The sequence below is a fragment of the Anas platyrhynchos genome, chromosome 2, assembly GCF_047663525.1.
Source record: "Anas platyrhynchos isolate ZD024472 breed Pekin duck chromosome 2, IASCAAS_PekinDuck_T2T, whole genome shotgun sequence".
NCBI classification, from domain to species: domain Eukaryota; kingdom Metazoa; phylum Chordata; class Aves; order Anseriformes; family Anatidae; genus Anas; species Anas platyrhynchos.
In genome coordinates this window covers 101,039,395-101,065,667 of record NC_092588.1, presented here as the reverse complement: position 1 = coordinate 101,065,667, position 26,273 = coordinate 101,039,395, and the positions used below count along the sequence as shown (strand labels likewise).

The following is a 26,273-nucleotide window of genomic DNA, read 5'->3' as shown; positions in this document are numbered from 1 at the left end:
TAATGCCCACTCGATGTCAAGTAGCAGGAGGAGAGGGTCATCTTCCTGCCTGCTCCCAGCCCAGCACGATGGTGGCATTGCTACTGGTGCAGAGGGCAGAAATGCCATCAGCATGGTCTGCATCTCCTTGCTCAGCCTCATGGCTCTGCCCTCAGAGGCAAACCACCAGCCACAGCCAATTCAGCCTGTGAAAACTGGTGGGACGGCAGCCCAGAGACGTGTGGAGTTTTCCATGGTCAGTTATTGTGCTGGCATGGCCAGGAGCTGCTATTATTAGATGGCATATGAATCACTCACATGAAATGAGTTAGCAGGCTTAGCCTGATCTCGGTTGGCTGCATGTCGTAAAAGCCCCATTTGCAGCCCCAGTGAGAGCTAATGTGAAGGAGGAACCTCATGGGAGAAACCTTCTGCCCAAAGGTCACTTGGCTACTCCCAGCCAAGTGGGAGACACCAGGGTTGGGTGGAGAGATCTGTGCCACTGAGCCTGGATCTCATGGCCTTGGTGGCCAGCCTATGGGGATCTGCATGGCCCTGCAACGGTGACAATGGAGATAGAGATTGGGGCAGGAAAACTACAGCCCTGCTCCTGAACCATCAACATCATGCCAAATGCCATAACGCAAAAAATTAGGGGGATGCAACCTCGTGTGGTGGTCTGACGGGTTTGGTTGACAAGTTGCAGTCTGACAAAATTAAATTTATTTTAATAAAATTAAAGCACTAGTTTTAGCAGGGCTGAACCCTAAGGGCCCATGTGCCTACAGGGAAGGGGGAACCCCAGGGCTGGGAGCTTGCTGGGTGCAGAGCAATAGAGAGATGGGAGGGAGCTGGAAACACATTTGCTTTTCTGGATGGGAAAACACTAACGCCCTTTGATTCCTGCTTTGACTCATTTTAGCCTGGAACTGCAGAAAGGCAGCACAGTCAGTAACAAAATTCACAGGAATGGCAGCTGCTAAACTTTTCCCTTGCTCTCCTCTCAACTAATTTCACCAGTATTGCTCCTCATTTAGGCTCTTGAAAATGAGAGAAAGTCCAGTCCCTGGGTCCTTTCCTATCATCATGAATCAAATGCATTAACAATGATTTTCAAAGCAGAACTGTGCCATGATCTGTCCTTCACCTTGTGCTTTTCCTAGCAAAATTAAATTATCCACTATGTCATCTTTTCACAGGACATGAAATATGATTTTATATGCATTGCAAAATCACACTAAGGTGCATTACGAAGAGCAGTGGAGTACACACCATTTCTTATAGCATAACAAAGGGGCCTTTATTTAATAACGGACTATTACAGCACAGTACAAAGATTTGCTTTGTTCAGTGACTAGAAATTGTTTGCAGATTGTTCTAGCCACCGGGAGTTGACAGTTCACTTAGGAAATCAATTCTTAAAGCAAGAGTGCCTGCATGCCTGCTTGGCTTTGAGTGCTGCAAGCCCAGAGTTTCATGGGGTCTAGCCTAGGTTTCTCTTTCGAAGGACTGAAACAGTGAAACATTTATGGGTATGTTTCTCCATGGAGGAAGCAGAGCCATGGTTTCAGCTGTCAACCCCCCAGGAAAGCTTCCAGCTTCCTAACCAAACTGCTGAAAGCCAGGTACATGAGGTTGCACCATGGAGCAGATTTGTAGGAGCAGCCACCTCAGCAGCTGGGGCTGAGCTGCTTGGGGTTGGCTCCCAGCTCTCTGCAGGCACAAATAATAAATCCTGGTATAGATGATGTAAAGAACAGCGTAAAAGAAGTAGGGTGATGCTACAGGGAGCTAGCAGCTTTTCTGCATTGGAGAGGGCTGTGATTTCCCTTCCTCTGTTGCTGCCAGTTGTTGCCTGCACCTGTCCAGCCATGGGGCACAGGACACGGGGGTTCCTGGAGCCCCACCACATGTACTTGCATCTCCAGCAGGAGATTAACCAGCACAGCTTGTTTCAGTCATGCTGGGCTGGCCAAAAGGTGCCATTTGGCTTGGATGCAGCAGTCCCACAGATGGGGTGTGAGTGAATGAGGAGCAATGTTATTTCCCAGAGAGGGAATGTGGCATGAAGGAACATCCATTCACCTGTGGATGTACCTTGATACCTGTGACCAGCAGCTCCAGCTGGGCATAGGGCAATTACCAGCCTGTTTTCTTATCACGACCCTTCAGAAGCTGTGGTTGTCTTGGTGAGCTTGTAGTGGGGTGAAGGAGTAGGTGCATGCTTGGCCCTTTAGCTCTAAGCCAGGACACTTGATGAACATACCTACCCAAGAAATATCTAAGCCCAGAGCAAAGAGCAATTGTTTTTCATTGTGCTGCTGAGGCCAAGGAACTCAGGTGTCCTGGTTCAGAAGAGGTCCTGAATGCCCACAGCAACTTTGAGGACCTTGAATCCTTAGGTATTTCCAAAATATGGGCCATGAACTTGTGTGCCTACACACATGCATGCACATTTTGTTTGTTTGTCTATTTGTAAGCAAACAAATTCACTCTCACTTTTCTGATGTTTCTGGGAGGAAAACTGAAGGCCCCTGTGGCACCAGCCCCTCTCCATCAGTCAACCACTTACAGCAGGGAGCAGGAATTTGGCACTTGGCCCTGCATTAGCTTTTGGTGCCACTGAGTGGAACCATTTTCAGGAGATGGGAAAATCTTCCTCCTTCTCTGTGCCCTCTTTTGCATTGCTGGACTCTGCACGTGCCACCTCCAGCAGATGCAAGGACAGTGTCAGTAAAAGGGCCAGTTGTGTGCTGGGACAAAGCAGCAAGGCTCTTGCCAAATGCATGGCCCCACGACATCATATGAGCTTTTGTTTGTCTCTCGGTAGTGAGAAAGGGAAAGAAAAAAATGAGGGGAGAAATTTGACTTGGAGCAGCTCCCTCTAGCCATTTATTTACCTTGAGTGCATGCTTCATGCTCTTACTCATGGGTTACAGTCATGGGTGCACATAAGGTCTTGAGAGTCCTTAGCAGTAATCCCTCGACAGAGGAGCTGGCTCCTTGCGTGCTCAAAGCATTTTTGCTTCATTGCTTTTCTCACCAGATAACAACATAAAGTAACATCACTGGTGCTTCTGGCAACTGCTGGACTTCCTTTCCCCACGCGTCACTGATGCACACGTAGCATGGGAAATGCTCCTCTGTTTCAACACACAGCTCAGTGCTAGGCCAGGCGGCCTGGGGTGAGGAGATGTGCAGAGCTGAGCCATCAGGCGCTACAGTGCAGGATGCAGACGGCCGCTGTCCCACTGGAGGGTGCCCCAGTGTCCATGGCACGTGGAAGTGCTCTAGGCTCACAGGTCCACCACTGATGATGAACTCTTTAGGGATATGAAGTTGGGCCTACTTCACTGAAGCCTGCAAAGGAGAGGTGGGAAGGAGAGAGGCCAGGAGCAGGAAAGTAACTGGTGACAATGTGAGTTACATTGGTGTCAGAAAGGCAGTAACTTTAGCCTGCAAACAGGAAAGCAGAGGTACCTGCACTAGTTCAAAACAAACATAGCCTTGGCACCAGAGTGACGTCCCATGGTGACTTTCACAGGCATTTTTCTTAGGCCATTTCCTCTCTGACACTGTACTTCTTGCCTCCTGTCCCACATTGAAGCACATGTTGAAATAAGCCCACATATGCCAATTCACCCCACTCTTACGTGGTTTTATGGTGCTTGCTGATAATGTGCTTACCACAGCTTGGCCCTTCTGTCGCAGACCAAATTGTTCAGTTTGGACACCAGATAAAGGATGGGCTTCATCCAACTTTACAGACCTACACTTGGCCTCTTCGTTGCAGCTCCTTTTACAAGCAGAGAAGAGAAATGGGCAAGATTCGCCTGACCTGTTTTAGACACCAACCTGGGGAGGGGATGACTCATAGCTGTGCCTATATTTCCCCATATTCCCCTCCATAAAGGGAGCATAGCGTGACTAGCTCACATGGAGACATCTATGTTTAGTCAGATGAATCCCACCCAAAGTGGCTGCAGCTGCTGGAGGAACATGAGCTTTCTCATAATCGCTTCCCTTCCCCATAGTTTTGGGGCAGAGGGAATTACTTGAACTGATGAGTCCTTGAAGGATTCCTCGAAAATTGCAAAAATTATGTTTGGAAGGATGTGTGTCTGCTTGCATCAGGTCTAAACATGGTTCAGCAGGCTGTGGAGGTCCCAGGTGAGAGGGCATTCAGAAGGCAAGCCAAGAGTGGCATTATCACACTGCTAGCAGGCATCCTGAAAGTGGAAAAAGCAAAGACAGAAACAGAAGGAGAATCCAGGACAACTCTTGGGTTCAGACAGCTACTAAGTTGGCCACATCCCAAGAGAAACAACTTCCGCTCTGTCCCCTGGCTCCTACCCTTACCTCCGCCTTCCTCCTTTCCCTCTGCTTTCTTCGGTCATTTCCCTCCTGAATAGAAACTTTTGGGAGGCTTATTTCCTTGCACCTGTTTCAGCTGTGATGTAACTGCAGTAATAACTCAACCACTGTTGGATGGAAGGTTACAGCTATTTCTTGGTTCCTTTCTTTTTTATTATTACTTTATGGTTATATTCAGAGATGGGCCCGAACCAGAGTTGCACAAGAGGAGCACTCCCACGGTTTGGGAAGGTCTGGAGCTGGAGTCAGACCCCTCCATCTCAGCTGGCCTTTCTCTTGATAATGTTCTCCAGAACCCCAGGTCTGAAGTTGGAAAAGTTCAAATATAAGTCATAGTGCAACCTCCATAGATGAGGCCAGTCTGTGGTTGTAGTGGGACAAAACAATGTGCAAAGACTTACATTCTGCCATAGCATGTAATATTTTTCTTCAGTTCTTGATGGGAAAGAAAGTCATTAAGAAACATTGGGAAAGCCAGCTGCTGCCTTGCCGTCCAGAAGTAGTAACCGAGATGCTTGACACAGAGATCAAAGTGAATGGCAATAATGTAGGCCTCTGTCCCAGGAGTATTGCCTATGAGGCCTCAGTCCCTCGCTGTATACTTTAAGATCACATGTCTTTTAGTCACAGAGAAAAACACATTTTTTGGATCTGTTGTTCATTGTGACTAGATACTTTCTTTCTAGTCTCCCGGCTGCCAGGGTTGAAGATGAGCCTGTTTTCACAAGCCAATAGGACCTCATGTTCTTCATTGTCTGGTCAACAACATCAATATTGAGCTTGAAGACTTCAGCTATACTGAAGCAGCACAGTCCTCCAAAAGCTTAGCTGGTCTGTGCCATGGGTAAAAGCCAGAAGAGACCAACCAGCTTGTGTATTGTGCACAGGTGATTTTGTCAGGTGATTCAGAGACCATGCTGCAGGAAGATGCAGACCTCCCCCGGGATCAGCAAGTCATCAGGACAGTGGCAGTCCTGGGCAGGATCACAGCCATGTGCCAGGGCCAGAGAGACGTCCTGGACCAGCTCATACCTTCCAAAGGATTTTCCCAATCAATTTCCTGTACTTCACAAGAAGATGAAGAAAAGGCTACAATACCCCACAACGTGCTGCTTCTTTTGTACTGGAGAATAAGAGTCTGTGGCCCAAAACCTTAAAAGTTCAGCACAGTCCCTGTCTCAGCATGGAGCTGCAGCAATAAGGGAAATACAGACTATATATTCCTCTTCAAAGGTGGACTCAGGCATATCTCTGAAGGAGGGTCTCATGCCACAGCTGAATTAGTGTAATTCTGTGTTCCCTCGCTGCAATTCTGTTCTCCAGCATCACAAAGACAAACCAAACGTCTCCCTGGAAAAAAATGACTTGTTTGCACACTTTAAACCTTACATGACAGAAACAATAATTTTCCCAGCCACCAGGGCACTTCAGTGGCTCTCCCTGGCATTCCTATATTCCTGCTAGGAGGTGGACACCAGGTAAGACTGCTGCAGCCCAGGGGTGCTCCTGCCTTCCCACGTCAGGTCATTTGCTCCTGGGTTCCCAGCACCATATGAGCCCTCTCACCCATCTGAACCAGCAGCGATCGTGGAGGTAGTCACCACAATGACCCCGTAATCCTGCTTTCCAAGGCAGAGTCTCCTGTCCTGTAGGTACAGCCTGAACTCCTTGTTCCCAGATGTATTACTTTTCATTTAGCTAAATTAAAACACATTTCCTTGGATTGTGACCATTCAGCCAGGCAATTCCGATCCCTCTGTAACAGTAAACTATCCTCTCCATTATTTACTAGGCTGCAGGTGGACAGACTGAAACACTAGCCCTGCATGGGCTGCCCCCATTCAGCTCAATGGGCTGTTGATGCTGTGCAATAATGACAACTATTTTGGTGTCCAGGGAATCGATTATTTCATAGTTGACTCTTTCAGCTGAAATACTCAGCTCTTCTGAGATTTGGGAGCACATTTGGGATCACTGAAGGAGTAGCATCCTTTCCTCCGCAGCCTGTCTCATCGCTGCATGATAACAGCCTCTCACTGCCTCCCCCTCTCCATTTCCTCTGTATGTGGAAAAGCACAGATAAGAAAGAAAGAGAGAAGGAAAACAGATTCACTTCATTAGTTTATGCTCCGAGTCATGCAATGACAGAGCTGCTGAACTGACATCAACCCCTTCGCTGTCCTCCCCGCCACAGCTGCATCCTACCCTGAGCAGCAAAATGTGGCCAAGTGGGGAAATTGAGGCACAGGAAAAGTGAAAAAAATCGAACTGTCCCCTTCCTGCGAACACACGTGAGCTGCTGCTGTGAGGTTTCCTCTGCAACCCTTCACCCTCTGTGCTGTGTGGCCCTAATGCTCTGCAGCCTGCAGAGCAGATGTCATGCCCTCCACGTCTTCTCCTGCGCCACAGCACAGAGGAGCTCTGTGAATCGGGACAAGAAAACAAACCCGAGCAATCTGCCAGGGGTCAGAGCCTGTTCCTGCTCCCAGGGAAGTATAAGCCACTGGGTCAGGGAGCTTGCCTTCTGTTTGTGACAGTGTGTTTAGCAATCTTCCAGGAAGATCGCTCTGCAATGACCACATCCAAACCATAGCATTAGTAAGAGCATGCAGCTTTACGGAGCAGGCTTTAAAACTGACCACACTGCTGCGGGGATGCATCACACACATGGTGTGGGTGGCTCACCACCTAGCCTCTTATCCCTGGGCTTATTGAATCAGAGGCGGTGTCATGCTGCGGAGGCCACCAGGCCACACACGCGTACCTTTCTGGTGCACGTTGCCTAAATCCTGTTGATCAATGACTTCCTGTACACTTACTGGAAGGCTGTGGGAAGAGGCACATAAAACTCCCTGCACTCATTTAGCCCTTCTGTCAAAGCTGGAGAAGTCCTGGCCTGGCTTCAGCTAGAAAAACATATGAAATATATCAGCTGAGGCCAAGAAGAATGGAAGTGGATGGCCAGCCCGGATATTGCTGCTCTTTTTGCACAAAGGTTTTCTTCCGCAGCGAGTGCGGGTGATCCACCCGAGAGCCCAGGTGCTCCGGCACTCACCAGGTACTGCTCTGATGGGGCAGAAAGTCAGGCTAATGGTAAATCATGTCGGCCCACTATCTATAAGCATAACTCGTCCGTGGTTAGAGTGCTGTGATAGCTGTGAAAAGCACAATTCATTTCCTAGCATTTGCACTTTTTGGTCTTCTCTTCATGGCTTCATCTGGGGCACTCACAATGAAGCCAGCAGAGAGCTGCATAAAGAGTGGAAGAAGGCCTATCTGGCAAAGGATTTCCAGATTTTGAGATCTGGCTTCCTTTCAAATATGAACGGAAAAACAAAAATGTCCACATGCTTCTAAAGGGGGGGCTGATTAAAAACAAACAAACAAACAATGGGATGACTAATGGTTATTGATGGCTTCATTTTTTTGGGACTCAACTTGAAGTACTTTAAAGCAATCCGAGTGCAAGGAGTTAGACTGTGAATGCCTTCTGGAAACCAGGTCCTTTCAAATACGCAAACCTGAGCACACGAAATGGAGACAAACAAACAAACAAATAAATAAATAAATTGCTTATGCATGCAATTTTGAGAGATGACCAGAGCAACTTTCACAGAACCAGACCCCACTAGAAATATGTCATTTATTGTTTCTCTTTCCAGACAGTTTTACTGTTGGGTTATCATATTCACATCAAGCATCATTTGCATGGAAACAACTGCAGGGAACTGCAGAAAAAAGTCATCAGCAATTTCAGTTGTGATTATAAAGTATTCATGGCAGAAATGCCTACATGGATCTAAAAATCAGTTAAATAGTTGGTTATGCTATATTGAAACAAAACATGTTTATGTTTTCCTTTCACTTATAAACTCATGCAATTAAGTTATAGTCTTATTTGGCTAGAAATGGTTGTTAAAAAAAATAAATAAAGAATTGCAAAGCAGACTCTTATTCCACAGCTGGATTAGTTTAAGCATCTGCACTGCTGTAGCGTGGGGATCACCATGCTAGCAAAAAGCCTAAACTGAAGCTAACCTGTAGGGCATGATTTCTAAAGATGTTAAAATGCTGATGGTTGGTACACAACAGGACTTTCACAACAGCTTGGAAGGTTGATGTACAAAGCTATTCATTTAGAAATGTACTTTATAGCAAACCACTTGGCTGTTCAGCCAATTTATGTTTGATAGGCCACAAAAGTCGCCTGTGTTTTTGCTATTGTGAATCTTCACAGTCCCAATAAATTGGTAACTTAAAAACCAAACCAAACCAAACCAAAACAAAAAACCACCACTACTAACAACAACAACAAACAGAAAAAAAAACTCCAAAAAATTTCATCCATGGTATTTTGATGTGTATTCAAAGTATTGAAGCTATTGGTATTAAAGGTATCCCGAGCAGGTAGCAGCATGTAGGAATGATGGTAGTAGGAATGAAGAAGAAAAGTCCCAAGTGATAGAGACCCCTGCTTCTCTGAGCAGGAGCTTGGAGGTGGCAGAAAATACCAGGACCATGTTGGCGGGTGTGAATCTGGCAGCACTGGTGTTGTCAAACACCCAGGTGCCCTGCACTTCAGACCACCAGGCTGGGATCATCCCAGGTGTATTTTCTGGTTGATTTTAAATTAGTAAGTCAAGGCAAGCAGGGAGGAATCTTAAATTCAGTGTGACAAAACCAAGGCAAACTGATCTGGTGAAGAAGTCAAAGAATAAACATTTAATTAATTAATTAATTTATTTATTTATTCAGATCTCCACACATTAATTCTGGGAATGTAGGTAACTGGCAACGGGAAATAAGAGTAAAAATAATACTATGAGCCTGGCTGTGCTGAAAACCCTCCAACACCATGATGCTGTGGTCTCACCAGGCATGGAAGAAGTGTCAAGATGGATGTGTCCTGGCTGCCCTGGGTGCTGATCACTTGAGACTCGCTCAGAGCAGGGGATGCTGATTTTGGGTGATGCTGGTCTCCTATGAGAAACCCGAGAGAGGAAGTATGGGGAGCTCTCAAGATGACTCAGACAAGGAAAAGAAAATTCTGACTCCTTCTTTCAGGAGCCATCTTTCATGCAGGAAAGAAGAAAGTGTGATGGTTACTATAGGTGACTTCAGTTTGAGAAATTCTTGAGGTCCCACTGATCCAGCAATAAAACAGCCTACAGTTTCTAAAATTAGCAAATAATACTTATGCAGCAAAGAAGCAACTGTACATGGAAGGAGATGGCTTTACAATGGACCTCATGGCTGGCCACTGCTGATTCCTGAGTTGGAGGTGGCTGCTTGCATGGGGACTCGTAACCGTGGCCTGATTCTGTATGGACAAAGAGAAGAGATACACAAGTAATGATTAATACACAAGGCTGCTGTAGCAGAGAGGTTTCCCAAAGGTCCTCAAAACTGCAAGCCAAATTAATATGGATGAAAACTCTAAACAGAATAGATTTGAATGAAGAGTGTGCGGGCATACTAAAAATAAAAGAGAAATGAATAGTTAGTCATCCCCACCCTTTCCACAACCATGCTCAGAGCTTAAGCTAAAAACTCATCCAAATTCAGCAGCAATTGGAAATTACTAAATAGATCACTAACAAAGGAAGAATAAGTAAAAAATATTGATGATGTTGTGAAATGCTGAGTTGCAGGGAGGGAAGCTGTAGGCCTCAATAGAAATCATCCTGCAATGGGAACACAAAGAACAAGGAGCACAAAAAATGCACTAAGGACAGAAAAAAAAATGTCCTAGAAAAGATAGACATCAATCATAAAACAGGCAATGTCGATGCTGAAAAGGCTGAAAGAGTTACTTATTAACCCTGTATGGGAAAGGAGCAGCAAGGAGTTTATTTCCTGTGAGAAGTCAAATTGCCTTTCAGTCCATCGATAGGTAAGGACAACAAATTTAGCAGCTCAACCTTCCGCCTGACTGCTGCGCCAAAAGGGGCTCAGGTGGCATCCTGCAAAGAGCTCTGCTTAGAAAACACCAGCTTGCGAAGCGTGACTGGGCTGCAAGTAAGTGGAAACCCCTGGCTTGCCCCTTTGCCCCATGCTGGGAGCAGGACGCAGGAGAAGGGGGGTGCAGCAGAAGTGGGGTGCAGGAGAAACTAGGTGCTGCAGCCTTACAGGAGCATTGGCTGAGGCTCCAAGCTGTGTTTGCCAAAGGGGTGCTAAAAACCTGCCAAGAAGCCACACAATAAAGAGCAAAGCTGCATTTGAGTGAGACACTTTCCGAGATGAGTTTATTCCTGTCATCACAGAGAGGATTCAGAGGAACATGGATTTCAGCGTAGGGGAAGAGGACGGCCCCTCCTAAATCTTTCTCTGTCTAGCAGAGAAAGCCATAACAACAGCTCAAGGAGGCTGACTCAAGCCAGATCAAATGAGAAAGCTGGCACCAAGTGCTAAGAATGAGGGCGAATAAATTACTTAGCAGGGTCGTGGATGGCTCTGTTTCTGGATGTTTTCATTGGTTTTGGTGGGGAAAACATTCATGCCACTAGCTGCAGACAGCCAAGTGCCTCGGCCAGTCTCTCCAGCCTCTCCCACAGAGAAAGATAAAAAGCCCTGCAGAGGATGATTCGCTGTACCTAAATTAAGCATCTTCTTCTAGTTGTCCTCTGGAGGGGCCCACCTCTCTCTCTTTTCCCCAGTGTTTGCAGAGGGAGACCAGGTGTGTGCCAGGTACATGATTTACCTGCCTGTGGCTAGCACAGATGTCCTACCTACTGGCTGCAGACAAACAGTGCAGCAGCCTCACTCCTGAGGTCAGGATTCAGAAATTGGCACAAACGATGCCCGCAGCTATCTGTGCAGATCCAGCAATGATCCATGCAATTCAAACACTAAGCGGAGCACTTCCCCAAAAAAGGTCACCAAAAAACATGGGCTTGAATCCATTTATAAAGTATTTACTGAATATTGTGGACAGGCTGCTAGCTGACTTCCACAGCTGGCTTCCAGCTCACAAATGGCTCACACCACAGAGCCACAGGAATAATCAATACCCACAGTATGTAGGGAAACCCAGTCTTGCAAGCAGGAAGAGTTTTTGCAGCAAAAATCTCAGGCTGGACAGAGCAAGGTCTACTTGCTTTTATTTATATGTGGGTGAGAAAATCTGGGATGTGGATTTGTCCCTGTTTTGCTTTGCTTTCCGTAGTGTACTTTTTTTTTTTTTTTTTTTCTTCCCCTCCCATTAGATCTCTATCAAGAGTGGTCATTTTTCACGATCCCAGCAAACACCTCTATTTCTTCCTTTGAAGAAATTTTCCAAGTTCCTTTTAATTTATTCCATCTGGCTCCTGTTCAAATGCCATTTATCAGCTGGTTCATTCAAAACTGCTTGCTGGGGATGGGTTGCAATCCATCACTGCAGCTGGCAAAGAAGCCACAGGCTTGCAGATTTCTGGCTACCAGCTGCCCAGGTAAAACCTGGCCACCTCTGTGTGCCCACGCATGGCATGCGCCGTGCCGAGCAGCCTGGGGACTGTGGGTCTCTGTGGGCAGCAGGGAGCAGAAGGGAGCCCAGGTACCCATGGTTATGGATGGCTCTCTGAAGTGGACATCTGCACATCACAGTCAGGAGGTGATGTGTTATGTGTTAGGCTTGGAAAGGTGTCCCTGCTCTTTCCTTTCCTCCGGTCTCTGCTTGTAAATCTCCTTTTCCTTGGGTTGCAGTTTAGTAGTGTGAAACACACAACCAGCCAAGGCTAAGGGCTTCATCTCTATGCTAAAGATCTGAACCATTTCTAAACTGGTTCAGTTAAACCACTGAAAACTGCTGTGGGAAATCTACCTCTTCTTCGGCTGAATTCTGATCAGGCTGGCTGATTCCCAGCTACACACAAGTAAGCCCGGTGTAAATCCATGCTAAGAGGCTGCAAATGGAGTTTACTCTGCTTTAGCTGAAGTGGTTTACTAGACTAGAGTGGTTCATTCATGGGAAAAAAAGCAATGCAACCTATTCCTATGCATGCGCAAAGTGCAGAGCTGCAAGACCATTTTGCTTCTCATTCCTGGTCTCTCATTAAGGGCCGTGCGTTGATCATTTATTTATTTCTAATTTAGCAACAGCAGTCCCACGAACTGCCTCCTTGACCTGAGGTGGCTGCCAAATGATTAGTTCAGGACCAGTTTCAGTGCTACTGTAATCCCCTGCACTGGAGAGCTGGAGCAGAAGAAAAGCTGAGCCAACCTGAAACTGGAGCTGTGCGAATGGCGCCAATCTAATTAAGTTATGAAAAACTGTCCCTCTGGAGATGAGTCTCCTGCAGCTCGCAAGCAAAAAGGTGGAGAACATGTGAATCTGGCCACAGGCCTCAGCTGTTGACAACCCAACTTACAAAGCATCTGTACGCATGCCCTTTGGGAAGGAAGATAAGTGGTACTCGGGGGAACCACGCGTTTGTTTAACTCTTTGTTCCGTACCCAGCCAGGCAAGGGGAAAATGTTTCATATTATGCTGAATACCATCTCAGGTTCTGGCAGGATTACTCGTCAATATTATTGCAGCCTCTTCAGTTACAGTGCTTCAGCAATAAAGTAGTTAGACTGGCTTTGAAATACAGAAATTCAGGCAACACAATCACGCTATGAAAGAGCGCTCATTAGCCTTTGGCTGACCTTGAAAAATTGTGTTTCTCTCCAATTCTTCCACAAATTGCCTTTAAGGAGACCTTCTTAGTTCCACCAAGTCACAAGGTTTGACTGTGTGACTCATGTTTTTTAGCCGCTCTCTCACGATCACAAGGCGTACTTGCCTTTTACACACAGCCACAATTGCTACAAGGAGGATATGTAAAAATGCACTGACGGCCTTATTAATAGTGGCATGTTCTTATTTGTTTGGGATTTTTTTTTCCAACCTCAAAAGTTTCATAATGAAATAGTTGGTCTTATAAAGAGTGTCACTCATCAAGTCAAATTTTATGGCTAGGTCACTGTGAGGACTCTGTCAGATTGTGACCGGGCATGATAAAAATCCTGTAGCTGTGGAAGCTGAATTAAGTGTAATCAGACACTTCTGGGGGCATGAGCTGTCTCTCAAAGGGATGCTGCCTCTTGTCTGAGACAAATAGCACCGCTACACATTTCCTCCAAGACCTTGCTGCTGCTGGACACGGGCCACCAAGCACGCTGAACCAGGAGGTCACCCGTGCCTGCATGCAGTGGCCGAAACAGATGCAGGGCTGTAATTCCACCCAAAAGAGGGCAGTGGTGCTCGTGGCCAGGCCGGCAGGCAGGCCAGGCGGGAGTTTGCTCTCCAGCTGCTCGGCTTTCCCAACCAGCTGACAGAAACCCTCCCCAGCTCTTGGCACCGGTGAAGCAGAGCTCTCCCTTTGCCTCTGCTCTCACTTCCTCCCTTTGACTCATTAGCCCTTTTGCCATCATTTCTCTTGAAATTCATGGGAAGAAATCATGCGGATCTGTCAAAGTCCATGCTGTGTGCCCCGGGCCAGGTGCCTCGGTGTCACCTCACCGATCAGTCCCTCGGCTGCCAGCCCGTGCACGCCCTTTGCAGCGGCAGCTCTTGGATGAGCTGAGGCTTGGGCGTAGCTGGGAATGGAAAGTTGGACAGCCTGCAGTTTATGGCAACCAGGCAATATCCAGAAGCTTGATGTCACAGGAAACCACTGATACTGCGAATAATTCAAAGCAATTAGAAAATAATCCCCAATCTGCCAACTTTTCCCCCCTGTGCGAGTGGTTACATGTTTTCAAGCAGCCTGCTTGTCCAGCCCCACAAGCTTACCTTCAGCAGGTGTCGTTTATGAAAAAAAATAATCATCCCTGAGCACCTGCTGCTAACACTTGTGGTTATCATGGTCATCACCCAGGCACAGCAGGCACAAGCATTTCCACAGCCAAAAGCCAGCATGGGTCCCAGTGCCAAGGTGGAGAGAGACACCCACTTTGCTTCCCAGCACCAGAGGTTGCTCAGCCTGGCAGCCTCTGCTGTCTTGAGCTTGTGTAGTTAATGCTGTTTTCTTGGCTCCTATGCTAAAAACACCAGACATAATAGCAGCAGCCAAGGTATTAACAACAAAAACAGCAGCAAAGACAATAGCAACACAAGCGTAGCTCATAAGCTTAGCTTTGTTTAATGGTACAGGATCTGCACAGCCTCTGGGAGCTGGACCCAGAGCAAAAACCGCAGCCAGCTTTCCCTCCTCTGCTGCTTTTGATGGCTGGGAATGACTTTGCTCCAGACCAGCCTTTTACTGCAGGGTGAAGTGAAACAGCCCCAGCGTGGGGCAGCGAACACAGGCCTGGAGGTGTGATTTATGACGCAAATATATTTGTACAGTGTTTCACACAAGAGGTGAGACACAGGACAGGTGGGTAGCATGGCACAGCACCCCTGTGCTGCAGCTCTGCCTCCAGGTAGCTCTCTGTGCCCTTACAGGGTTCCCAGGCAGGCAGGGGTAAGCCTGGATGGACAGACAGATGGGGGTCACTGCACTGAGACAAAGCTGTTGAGTTGTTCTTCAGGCTACATGCTGAATCTGACCCTCCCAGGTCACTCTGGTACCGTCCACTGACAGAGAAACCAATATAGCGGGGTCAGACTGTGCTCTGGCTATAATGTCCTCTATCACAGATGTACCCACCCTGAAATGACCTGATTGCTCTGTGTGTAACCCACTTGTTTCTTCAACATCTGCTAGCACCTGCACAGACAGACTAGGACATTTAAAACCTGACTCTATTCTTGCATTTGAAAACAGACTGTCATCTAAGTAAGGACCAGAGTCTATCACATTCCCTGTTCTTTTCTGAAGCTGCCTGGACACTCTCCCTTCCAAATAAAATCTAAAAACTTAACACCTTTCCAAGAGGGACAACCTACTTGCACCCCTAGAGCATGAGATCACAGAATCACAGAATCACAGAATTTCTAGGTTGGAAGAGACCTCAAGATCATTGAGTCCAACCTCTGACCTAACACTAACAGTCCCCACTAAACCATATCCCTAAGCTCTACATCTAAACGTCTTTTAAAGACTTCCAGGGATGGTGACTCCACCACCTCCCTGGGCAGCCTGTTCCAGTGTCTAACAACCCTTTCAGTAAAGAAGTTCTTTCTAACATCTAACCTAAAACTCCCCTGGCGCAACTTTAGCCCATTCCCCCTCGTCCTGTCACCAGGCACGTGGGAGAATATACCAACCCCCACCTCACTACAGCCTCCTTTAAGGTACCTGTAGAGAGCGATAAGGTCGCCCCTGAGCCTCCTCTTCTCCAGGCTGAACAAGCCCAGCTCCCTCAGCCGCTCCTCGTAGGACTTGTTCTCCAGGCCCCTCACCAGCTTCGTCGCCCTTCTCTGGACCCGCTCAAGCACCTCGATGTCCTTCTTGTAGCGAGGGGCCCAAAACTGAACACAGTACTCGAGGTGCGGCCTCACCAGAGACGAGTACAGGGGGATACTGCCCTTAGTGGAGCATGGTGCAGACCACCAAGCCAGCAAGGTTACTAATATTGTCACCAAGACCAGCAGTCCTGGATCCTGCTGGCTCTGTATTACTCCCAGCTTTGGGTCTGGTGGTGGAGGCATCTCTGCATGATGTTCCTCTGCTTGCCAGTGCCTCTTGTACTTGGTGGCACATACCGGTAGGTGTCTGCAGGTAAAACTCCAGCTTCAAGGGCACCGCAGGCAGAAACCTGTGTGTGCTGTTATTTCTCTGCTATTTGCGTGCATCTGGTTAGATGTCAGACTAACTCTCCACTTCCCTGCAGAGGTGATTGTACCAGAACAAGGACCCTCACAGGCAGTACGATGCAGTGTGGAAAATATGGGCCTTTTTCTCCAGAGGCAGAAAGAAAAATTAATGCTATTGAGTGTTAGGAGAGGATGAGCAATGTCAGTATTACCGCATTTGGGAAAATGCAAACATGAAATTCTTTCCCAGTGAATAGTGACAGTACCGTGCTATGTAGAAATGTGGGGAATTAGGCAGTGTCATCCCATGTGATTTGTACATATTTAAGAGGGAATTAAATCCTTGTGAACCTATCCAGCTTTACAGATGTTGAGGCCTGATTTGGCTTGCTGGTGTGCCAGTTTTACATGGAGGCAACTCCACTGAGACCTGAGGAGTCATTAAACACTGACAGAAGAAAGAGGAGCCTCAGATGCTGCCACCCTATTCACCACGCCAAGGAACAGCAGGCATTTCCCAAACACTTCATCTATTGAGCAACAGTAGCAGCACTGGTGAGGGCCTCCGTGACCTGCTTTGCCCACTGCCATGCCCATGTGCCCAGGGGGACCTCCCTCAGGAGAAAGAAGTTTATCTGCTAACCCTTCTGCTTCTGGCCTCCCTGCAGTATTGGAGGAATGTCAGCATCTGCCAATTGCCATTTGCACATCATCACTGTGCACAGGCTTTAAAGGGGCTTTTGCTGTACCATTTGGTGCCCAGATTTCCATTCGCTCTTAAATTACTGTCATATACTGCAACCACTTTAATACTGGAGCTCATGCAGCACCCTCTTTGCTGAAAGGCTCCCTTTCCGGTACTGTAATTGCGATACACCCCACCGTAATCATTATCACCCCTGTTGAGGGATTGCCTTCCCACTGCATACTGGGCCATGTGTGCTGGCTGAAAGTAGCCCAATGACCTTCCTCCTTGTTTGTGCCAGCAAGAGAAAAGTCCAGGCCCAAGCACCAGGCTTTTAAGCAGGGCGCCACGAAGCCACATGAGGGGTGTGAGCCTCCCCATCTGCGTGCCGCAAGGCTTGCTGCCTCATGCAGACGGAGCCGGGCGTGGAAATGACACGGGGTGCAAAGCACGCTGAGCACCAGGAGCAGCCTTTGAGCGAGCGGCAGGCCGAGCATCCCCTTTCCGCCCCCATCCAGGGAGGAAGGGTGGAGCAGGCTAGACTGGGATGGGAATGCGATCCGTATCGTGCTGCTGCGGGGCTTGCATACCGACCGAGTGAAAACGCATGCAGCCATGTCGGGTCTCCCCCCTCCTCACCCTTCACCGGTAACTTTTGGCTTCAGGGTGGGTGTGGGGACATGAATGTCCGTGTGTGTAAAGCAAAGCGTCTGCACATCGTGTGGAGCAGCCAGGCTTCAGTGGTGATGGGTGCTGGTCCCTATGAGCCCTCTGGCAGCCTCGCAGTACTGCAGCCCGGTGCCCGTGCCGGCCCTTGCCAAGCAGCCCTGCGGTCCTGTCTCCTCTGGGCCTTGGAAGCAAGCCACGGGTGCTGGGAGAAAGGACTGGCTTTCTTTTCTCTTCTTTCTTTTTTTTTGATATTTTCTGACAAACCCACCCAATTTTGCAACATTGCAAAGAGAAGACTTTGCCCGTTGTTTGTTTTGTGTCCTGCTGAGGGGAGGGACAGAAAGAGCTGGGTGAGATAAAACAATGGAAATTAGAGTGGGATGGAGGAGTGTGAAAAACAAGAAGGTTGAGGTTGTGAACAGCGGGACCCAGCTTGGGAGAAAAAAGCCCTTTCATGTATTTAGGCAACATCTTATAGCTGTGCTACGTATGTGTCCAATACCAACCCGCTACGTACCGAAAGCACAAACAGGTCTGGAGTTGTTAACAGAGCCTGCTGGGCGTTTGTAAGCTCCTGGTCAGCCTAAGGATCACCTCACCTTTAGCTAAAGTCTGTCACATACATATTGGTGCCTGTGCAAGCTAAACTGCCTTAAAACAACAAAAACCAGAAACCCAATCCTAAACAACCCTGGGTCTAAGAACAACCGTGGAAATCCCATCAGGTAATCGCGGTGAGCCTGGCACACTCATCAGCTTCTCGGGGCTGCTCCTGGTGCCAGAAGCTCCAGCTCAGCATGCGGTCCCTGGAGAGGGCAGTGGTGCTGGACCCAGAGCTACCAGATCCCTCGCTTGCTTGCCTTGTCTCCCCTTTCGTGCCCTCTTCCACTGTGGAATAATTTGGAGAAGTGGTTGGAGTGCAGCAGAGAACAAAATCAGAGTCTGTGGTGCTTGGCAGCCCCACCTGGGATGGGCAGTTGGGTGCTGAGTACCTTGTCTTTACGAGTCATGTGCACAAGGGGCTCCTGAGGATCCCAGGAGACGCCTATCTATCTCCTTCTAAACAACCCAACCCCCTTTTAAAACAGCACTCTTATTTTCATGTTTTCACAACACCACATTTGCAGGCATGTGATTAGCCCTAATTAATGCTTGTAATCAATGAATGTTTAATCACTGCTGGTGAAAAATGCTGGATAAGTGCAGAGCAGGGCTTGATTGAATGCCACTGGACTAGCTAATGGATCGCTCTATTACTTTTAGATTCTGCTTAAACAGGCAAAATATCTGGGCTGGTGTAAAACAATCCTGCATTGATCTCTGCAGCCAAGTGGGGTCCTTCCAGTAATTAGGAGGGTGGTGACAGGAACAGACTCTGCTGGCTGCAGGACCAGGGGGACTGGAAAGTTTTTTTTATTTTATTTTTAAATCTGAAAGCCATGCAGCAAATAGCAAGAGGACTGGTCAGCTCTTTTGACTTTAAGCTGTAAAAAAATCATTTAGCATTCCCTGATAAGCCCCTTGATTTAAACAGAGAAGCAATTTCTGCTCCCTGGGAGTTCCACTTGAGTAAGTCTGGCCCCAAAATTTCACAGGCTCAAATCTCTGGAACCAAATTCCAGGAAACATTCATATGTGGATGATACATCTGTAACAGATACAAAGGGGAGAGGGGAAGCATTTGGCAATTAGGAGCTGGAATCATTTATAACTCCAGCTGGTACTTCTCTTTTTTCAGGTGAAATGTCTTGAGGGGAGGAGGAGAACCTGTCAGTGGCATGCTTTGCACTATGTCTTGCCTTTTCTCCATATCAAGGCTTGCCTCTATGAACTCTTCCAAACGAGGACAGTTTCACAGGCATGAAGTGGCCCTTGATCGTGCTCTGCTCTGCAGCACCCTGTATGAATGCCATGGAGAAGCATCCTCACTGCACTTCTCCAGATGCACACTAGCACGCATGAGAGCAAACTGTGCAGAGCATAAGGGATCATGCATCAGAGCTGTGTCCCAATTCCTCACCTGGCCACGGCTCCATGGACCCTGCAAAAGCAGGGCCACCCGATGCCAGGCACTCACAGGCACCGATCCCAGCACGACTGGGGAGGGAGAAGAGGACAGTAGGGATACCCAGCATACTGCAAGCTCACTCCCACTGCTGTGACATGGCTGATGCTTCATGATGATCAGTAGGGAATCTTTTTTTATAGAAAGAAAAGGGACTCAAGAAAAGCAAAAGAGGTGTTAGCTATGGGGGACTCATTTTCAGTTTCCTTGTGAATCCAGACAGGCTCCTTGGCACTCAGTTCACAGCTCACCCAGCACTGACTTGCAAGGCTGGGCACTTACAGAAAGCATGGCATGGGCACACACTTCTCAGAGTAGAAGTGAGGTTTCAGCAATCCAGTCCGTTGTCTCTTTAACTTTATGTTCAAATGCTCAGGCCTGTGCTCCAACATAAATACATTGCCTGAGTTTCCCTCCCCCTGCACTGTTCCTCTTGAGCTGTGGAAGATTATGCTCTATAGATAAAAAAAAGTGCTTGTTTCTTTGACAAATGCAAGGCTTAAAGACCACCCTCTGTTCTTGAGCAAAATTAGCTTATCTTTGCCCCAAAAAATGTTGTTACTAAATATGAGCCATCGTTTGTGTGTGGCCTGAATGAGACGCTCAATTCATCTTATTAGAGGTTATCCTTTGAGGAGCTTTAAAAGGAAATGCATTGTTCTTAATTATTCTTATCTCAACAGCTGTATAATTCCTGGTTTTGATTTTAAAAAAAGAATATCCAAAGAAAGATTATACTGAAAGCTGGAGATGGGTCTGAACCCAGATTGCAGGGTTGAACTGCAGCCCTTGTTCTGTGCTAAACTGTCTTCCCCTTGAGAAGGTGTGTGTCCTTCTTTTTGTCTCAAAGTTAAACAAAGTGAATCTGTGCAGAAAATACCAGAAAGTCTTTGAAGGGCAGGCTTTGTGTTTCTTGTCTCTGGTTTTAAACTTGTCCTAATACTGTTATTTCGGCTGTATCAGAAGACAGTGAACAAGACGTGGTGAGGAAATACTACCTTCCTTTGTCATTCCTGCACCTCTGGCTGCCCTGAAAAATGTTGTACATGTTTTCACCAGAAAGGCCCAAACCCAATATTTCTTTTCCATTCAGTGAAAATTCTAAAAAATTTCAAAGCAAATTGAAATTTGAGTGAAATGCACTACCAAGCAAAAAAAGCCGCTTTCTGTTGGTTAAATGTTTGCACAAAAAGTGACATTTGCTGTGATGCTGTACGGTTGTCACAAGCTGCTACCCACTTTGAAGTGGAGCAGCACATAATGGATCAAATTCTCCACAGAGCTTAGTGCCAGAGTTTCAAGTGCTTGGCATCTCGCATTTGGTCCAGCTTCTCTGAAGTGGTCAGCATCCAGCAGCTTCTATTGTGACAGTAAGTGGCAAGATGTTTTGCGAAAGGGCTTAGCTACCAAGCTGCTGATTTTTTTCTGAAAAATCTGGTCCAGGATGGTACTGAAGGCAGTTTCAGCTGGTTTGATTGAACCAGCTGTTGAATCACAGCGGATTCCTTGAACTTCTTATTATAACATGCCTCCACCACGACACACTGTCCCCTCTCCCAGCAGCTAGGTAGCCAGTACCACCACTACCATTTTATCAGAAACAGCAGCCCACTTGTGTGCATTTGGTGCTGGGATGCACAGGGAATACGTGTGTGCCATGAAACGCTGCTGAAAGGACTTGAACCGTAAAACAAACAGGAGCCAATGTGAACCCTGCATGTACCAAGGATGCCTCTGGTTGACATCTTAAACGACCAGCTTGATGGAAAAATCTGTTTCAGCTGGGTTATTTAGTGCTCATCACATCTGAAAATCAGACTGCTTTGGTGCCATGATATGGAACTAGGTGCTGCCTTTGACAAGTACTTGAAACCATTAGCAATTAGACAACCCTAACAGCCTGGCTGTGGAAGCTTTTTGTCCAGTGTAGCAGACCTTAGCCTCACCTTCTCTATACTCCAAATACCAGTGGAAAGATTTAAAATAAGTTAAGCAGCTGCTATGACTGCTTACCATGCTGTGTTCCTTTTGGCCTTGATGTAGGAGGTTGGAGCGAGGATAAACTACCACATTTGCCTCACTGAGCAGCTGCACATCCCGCAGGGGCTCCTTTCAGCCTGGAAGAAGCGCAGCTTCTGCATCCCTTTCCGGTATGTCTTCAGTATCTTAGCCAGGAGGATTTGATCAGCTGGACAGTCAGAGATCTTCTCACAACAAGATGCTTCCCATAGCACATTCAAGAAGTGTTCAGAGATGTGGTAAGCTCTGTGCAAAGAGTATCTTTGGAGGTGGGGCAGCCAAGAGGCCACGCAAGAAAATCAGAGCACTACACATGGTAAGTGGTATGTGGCATGGGCCAGTGGATAGGCACCAAAACATGCCTTAACCAGTTCCTCCTGATGATCACAGGGTGAAACAGCTGCCCAGTTTGCATGGTGCATGACTGTTGCTTGTGTAATTGGCTTGCTGGGCATCCAGAGCACTCTCTTCCCTCACATACAGTGCACAGCACCTCAGTCAAACACCCTGAAGGACTGTTATATTTCCTACATGGCAGTTTCCAAAGAACTAATCTTGAACTGAACATGCTATGAAGAACTTCTGTAAGTGTCCCAGTGCGGATATTGCTGGCTTAATCTCCGGCAGATAGCAGCAAGGGACTGCTAGCCAACACTGGTAGGACAGGAAAGCACAGAGCACATTGTTCAGTTTCTCATACATGCTTGGGGGTAAAAAATATGTTTTTCTTTCCACTAGATCTTAAAATGTCAAGCAGCTATAAAGCATGTTTTTAGATATCTAAATCATAAGGATTTGCTTGTTGCAGTCATTCCTTGGTATATTATCTGCACAGTGATAACATAGAGGATAATAAAACAGCCTGCAGTGGGCACTCTCCATACTGACATCCATACAGCTGTGGCTGCTGCTAAATTCAGCAAGTGATGGTTATTTTGTAAAAATAATGATAAAACAACAACAAACAGCTAACATGAATGTGTTTGTGAAAATCACCTTCTGTCCAACACCCAGCAACTACCCAGCACAGAAATATAATTTCTCTGAAATAGATCCACTCATTAAGTGGTGTTTGATCAGAATACCAGGCTTCACCTGGAATGAAGCACAGCTATTACCAGTGCGGGATTTAGGCCCTCTCTCCTATGGTGTGCATTTCTAATCCCCCAACAGTGACGTTCTTGCTTTTATTTCTCATTAGTGAGAGGCTACGGGAGGACTACAAGATTAATGACTGCAGCATGGCCTCACTCAGTACCTACAGCAACGGCAGCTGTTCCCTCATACAAAAAAATATTTTTCTCTGGGTGCTCATTCTACCTACACCAGCAGTAGAGATAAGGGCATTTACAGTTTCCAAAATCCCTTATCTTTATTTCTAGACATTCTTAGAGAATGTAAGAAACATCATTGCTAGGCATGAAACAAAAAAATGACCCCCCAGCCAAAAGATGCACTACAGCCAGATTTTAAAGAAATAGCAAGGGGGTATGGCAATAGGCCATCTCTTCCAAAGCCAGCTCTGACTGCTATCCAGACACATGCTTCACAAAGAGTGAAACTGCCAAACAGGTATTGATCACAGAGGAATTCTTTTCAAATACTTATTTTCATTTAAAAAGACAAATTCCTGCATCTGAACAGAACCTGACCATTAACGGGAACTTTAAGGCACTGTCCACACAGAAATAACCTTTTGCCCGCACCAGAGAGATCAGACACACACACACACAAAAATAGGTTGACTCATCCAGACGGTAATTCAAAGCAGCAAAATACATTCAATCCTACCCAAAACCCCATCGTGTATTTTCCACGTGGAAAGTAGACGGCTCCCACAGAGAACATCTTGTTGTCCTAAGCACTTCTGAAGTTACACTAGAAAAATCTCTCTTCTACCAAGTCACGCAATATGAACGGGCACATAGCTACTCATCACAAACATACGCTATTTTGTAGAGTTTTCTACATTTACGTAGTTGCTAGGGATACAACTCTGTGGGTCCTCTTGACCTGAGGAACAATTGAGCAATCTCTGTGCACGCACTGATTACAGAAACGGGATGGGGGTGCCTGGTACATCTCATGAGCAAGCTTGTGTCCTACACCATTCAAAGCATGCAGCTGACTTATACCAGTGGCTTGAGCACCAAATGATTTTAAGCCTTATTCTTGTAGTGCAGTCCTGGCAGTGTCTGGTTCAGGCTTCACTGAAGATGTAATCTCGTTCGAGCACCTTTCTCAGGGAAGGTGTGGATGCCCCATCCCTGGAGGTGCTCAAGGCCAGGCTGGATGAGGCTTTGGGCAACCTGGTCTGGTGGGAGGTGTCCCTGCCCATGGCAGAGGGTTGGAACTGGTTGATCTTTAAGGTCCATTCCAACCCAAACTATTTTGTGATTCTGTGATTCTGTGATCTTTGATCTCGTTTTACAAACTTGGGGTGAAGCACTGGGCTGACTCTAAATGTATAAATGTGACCATCCATCGCTCAGCATCCAGAAGTGACAAGAACTCACCCGCTCTGCATCATCCCAATGCTTCTAGCTGCCAAAAGACTCTTTTAACTGGAAAGGAAGGACCGTGCATTTCTGCAGCGAGAGGATCTCTCACATCATAAACACAATGTTGTGAATGTAATTTTACCAGAGGATATAGCTCTATTTCCATTTAAATTAGAGAGGGGTGAAAAAGGTTGGACAAAATAAAACCTGATCTAAATTTCCTCTGAAGTCTTGAGATGGACTTAGCAGAGAATTAGATAGAATGGCCATGTTAAAATAACTCGATCTCATTTGAAAACATCAAAGAAACAGAAACACCACAGGCCACATTTAATAACTGGCTGCCTGAACAGTGAAAGGAAAACTGTGTAAGCACCACCTCATATACCAAATATGCACTGATGTGTGCGAAAAAGGATATTCATGTACTCCACCACCATTTCTCCTCAGGCAGTTGTCCGTTCCCTTGCACAAACCTGGTCTTGTACAGACAGAAAGTAATCAAATCCATTTGTAAGAGCATTTTGGGTACCTAATTTTGAAAACCTATCCCCAGACAATACACTCTGCCCAAAGAGGATTGGTATGCTCTACCAACATGAAAAGCTGTTGCCAGTACTAGTATTCAGGCGGGTTCAATTTTCCATAGGAAGCCTGATTTTAAGTACATTCATTTCTGTGTGTCCAAATGGAAATGCTGACTTCTGCAGGGCAGGTTTTCAGTGCTCTCTTTTTCAAAAGAGCCTTTCAGGGTGTCTCCTGCTTGAGCTCTCTCAGCATCACTCTGTGCAGTTTTGGAAAGGTAAAGCATGTTCCTCAGTCAGGTGTTTTCTCTCTACATCTTATGAAAGGACCCATGATCCTTCTTAAAATGCTTCCTGGCAGAAGGAGCATTGCAGTGAAGTTTCCAGGTAGTGCATGGAGTGACTAAATGAAACCTCTGGGAAGAAGTTCGGCCTGACAGCACCAGGCTCCAGGCTACAGCTGTGCCCTCTGCTAGACCAGATAAGAGCTGCGAAAATGATCTTTGTGCATCTTACCATCCTGTTATCTGTCCACTGTCCTCAGCTGGCTCAGCACTGGGATAAACGTGCTCTGGGGAGCCTGAGGCGGGCTGAATGCTGCCCAGTGGCCCAGCCACCCCACCTCGAGGGATCTGCTGCCTGCCCTGGGCACACAGCAAGGGAAAATGGGTTGGGAGGATGGGTGTGAAGCTGGCTGAGCAGAGCCCAGAGGCTCTGGCCCAAGATTTTGCCAGTCAGCTTTATTACAAACATTTGTGGTGTCCCAACAAGAGCACTTCAAAACACTGGCGCTTGCACCGCAGGCAACAACTGCAGAGTGCGGCACTTATTTATTTATTTATTGCTATTTATTAACTGAAAATGAATCTGTTTCTACACTTTTAAAATTCTTCTGGGGGGTGGAGAAGAGTTGTTAAACTCTACTCCTTGCCCTGTGCAACGGAAGGAGCAGTTTTTCCATGGCTGGGGAGCGAGGAGTGTGCTGAACGGAGGCTCTGCACAGCCACGGTGCCAGCTCTGGCAGACTGTGCCCATCACAGGCTGGCCTTATTTCAAAATCCGGGAGCCGGTTTTAGTGCTCAAGAAAGTAAGGAGCAAGCAGCACAGCTGTGCCACCTGTGCTGCCCTGCACAGCACTGCCAGCACCATGCCTCTTAGCCATGGCCTGCAGCAGCCTTGTCATCCCAGTCCCTGGGAAGGGACCTCTACAGTTTTCCCATTTGATTTCTTACACAGATTTTTCTATAGCCTGCCTCAACAAAGTGCAGTCAGAGCCTCTGATCACTGGGTCATGTCTTCTTCCTGTGCTGTCAGGTTCAGTAGTGGCTTTATTCCCATTTGACAGAGGCCCAGCACGAGCCCCAGGGCCAGCCCGGGAGCTGGGGCCAAAGGGGCAAAGACCAGGCTCCAGCTGCAGGCTGGGATGGAGGTGAGAGGGTCCCAGCATTGTGTTAAGGCACATGAAGGGCAACCTGGAACTGCTAGTGCAAGGCCTTCACAAAGGCCACAAGCAAAAGCTAGACCAGCCAAGCCCTGAAACTAGGAGAGGCAGCTCCCCTGGTGGGTCCCTTTTCAGATTTCATGGCCTTGGATGGTCTGACTGGTCTGTACTCTGGGGAGGGGATAACTAGAAACTTTGTTTTTTAGCAGCAGGGACACCTTTCAGAACAGCTGTGCCCAGAGAGTCCCAAACATCTGCAAAGCTTTTGGGTTCTGCTCCCGTGTTTGCTAGGCAGAGGCAGAATAGTCCATATTTCCCAAACTTCTGTTCTCTTTGAATTATTGCAGTTTT

At 47.1% G+C, this 26,273-nt stretch overlaps 1 long non-coding RNA gene across 6 annotated transcripts in view; it reads right to left on the bottom strand.

The window, feature by feature from the left end:
• Positions 1-1,274: 1,274 nt before the first annotated feature.
• LOC106015519 (uncharacterized) overlaps positions 1,275-26,273 on the bottom strand; it is a 302,586-nt gene continuing 277,587 nt past the window's right edge. For 3 of the 6 annotated variants that reach the window (XR_011806839.1, XR_011806841.1, XR_011806843.1), the window contains one exon: positions 8,023-9,673. This is a non-coding gene — a long non-coding RNA (uncharacterized lncRNA). Of the gene's footprint in view, positions 5,704-8,022; positions 9,674-26,273 lie in introns of those variants that run through there. The other 3 variants (XR_011806844.1, XR_011806842.1, XR_011806840.1) reach the window with 3 other exon arrangements.